Below are 2,251 nucleotides of genomic sequence, written 5' to 3'. Positions count from 1 at the left end.
ATCACGTTTTATCAGACCATTGAATGGGCGAAGTAGGCGAGCTACCGTCTACCCCGCGATTTGTCAGACCATTCATTGGGCGTAATCAGGAGCTACTGACCTACCGACGGAGGCGGAGCAGTCCCCACAACAATATTTACGATTCTGTCCATATCGGTACATAACTCGAACGGCGCTGAGTAGGCACAGGCGAGGGTCGCACCGCTCCGGACGGCAACTCAGTCGCCTTAGCTCCTTCGGTGGCCCGTCGCGGGGCTCCACCTCGCCTGAGACTGCGCGCCTCCGTCATGGTCCGAAACCGAAACAACCAAAACCAAAACCGAAACTAAAGTATTTAAGTCATCTCCGTCGGTAGGTCAGTAGCTCCTGATTACGCCCACTGAATGGTCTGATAAATCGCGGGGTAGACGGTAGGTCGCCTACTTCGCCCATTCAATGGTCTGATAGAACGTGATAATCTCCCATTCTATGCATTGATAGCATCCGAATCAGGTGGGTGAGCCTGGTTAACAAAAATGAATGTGCGTTCGCAGTGCTACAAAATAACCGCAGTGGTTTCGCTAACCCTTGGAGTATGGCTTTAACTGGGTTTAATGACACGAGCATTTTGACTCTTTTGTGTGTGTGTGGTGGGGGGGGGGGGGGCATGTTTTATACGGCAGTTTGTTTCAGCAACAAACTTTTCATAGAATACCCAGCTGTGTCGTTTCATCTCTCGTTGTCCCCCGGAAGTCTTTTCCGTTTTCCATTCAACCGAGCGAAGTAGAGGCAATTCGATCGGTGCAAGCACTTGTCATCGGAGATTACTTTTCCATAGATGGGGATATGAGAAGCTATTTCTTTCTCTCTCTCTTATTCTTTTTTTTCACAGCAAAGAGGATTGGATTGAAATTGGCCTTGATACCATCGTCATTCCTGTCTGTGACAAGATGAGGTCCTTTTTGCGTGTCTGTACAAAATAAACAGCGGCAATTTAGTCCCGTTGGAAGCCTCCCCTCTCGCATGTCTGGTTAGCAGAAATAGCGCAGACATTGATATATACAGTACATGTATGTATTTCTTTGTGGGTTTATGCTAATCACACTTCCTCTACCATTGCACGTCTGCCTGACAGGAACACGTCAGTTCAAACCCGTGGGATCCAAATATTAATCACACAGTAAAATCAACAGTGTTACGTTTATCCATTGGTAAATCAGAGAAATGTAATGGACGCTCGCGGATCCATTTTGATTACATTTGTAATGATTTCTTTAAAGCAAAATGCCTCTGGCTGTTTAGCATTATTTGGTCTTCGTTCGATTTAATAGGCGCTATGCACACTTTGCACAACAGCCATTTTGGAAATACATTTACTTCCATCACAGGTGTTACCAACGATACTAATGAAGGCTCTGTTCCATTCTGGTCAAACAGAGTCAGGGTGCTGATATTGTGCATGTTGGCTCACTGGAAACACTCTCAGGGTTCCTTGAGGGGTTCAGAATGGCCCCTTACAGGTTCATTTGGTTCCATTTGTACACTCTCAGAGTTATGGAAGTCCTTGAAATTGAGTTTTGAGAAACACTATGCAACACGAAATGGAACGGAGCCTTCATTAGTACCATTGGTAACACCTGTGAAGGAAATACGGAAGGGGCCCAAAGTTTCTCCAATATGGCTGCTGTGCATAGAGCCAATTGGATGTAAAATAACAGGGTATCAGTCTTTGTTTGTTTGTATAGAGAGCCAATAGTTCTTGTCATGATTGAGATTCTGGAAGCGGAAGTGGTCAGAAACCAGCACAGTAGCCTAAGTTAAGTTAACTCTGAAGAGAGCACACAGGGAACCAAATATTTGGTTCCACCACGTATTTGGTTCCATTTTAGTTTTGCCCTCCTCAGGATTATACTGTGAGGAATGAGTCATTTCCTGGACTCACATGGAGGCGTCGAGTCCCAAAACTGCTGGTAGGTTCAGAAAAAAAAAGAAAAGTACAGCTGGTCAACAGTTTTATTATGCAAATTATACATTCATCTGTGTGTGTGCGTGTGTGTGTGTGTGTGTGTGTGTGTGTGTGTGTGTGTGTGTGTGTGTGTGTGGTGTGTGTGCGCGTGCGTGCGTGTGTGCGTGTCTGTGTCTGTGTGTGTGTGTGTGTGTGTGTGTGTGTGTGTGTGTGCAGTACGTGGGTACAGTATTATGTGCTAGAGTAATTACCGTATAATTACTGGATGAAGTTGTTTCAATACCCAGGGGAGAGGGGGCTTGTTTC

The sequence above is a fragment of the Gymnoscopelus microlampas genome (genome assembly GCF_963454915.1).
Source record: "Gymnoscopelus microlampas genome assembly, chromosome: 2".
Classification (NCBI taxonomy): domain Eukaryota; kingdom Metazoa; phylum Chordata; class Actinopteri; order Myctophiformes; family Myctophidae; genus Gymnoscopelus; species Gymnoscopelus microlampas.
The sequence above is the reverse complement of the archived record's forward strand: the minus strand, read 5'-3'. Positions refer to the sequence as shown.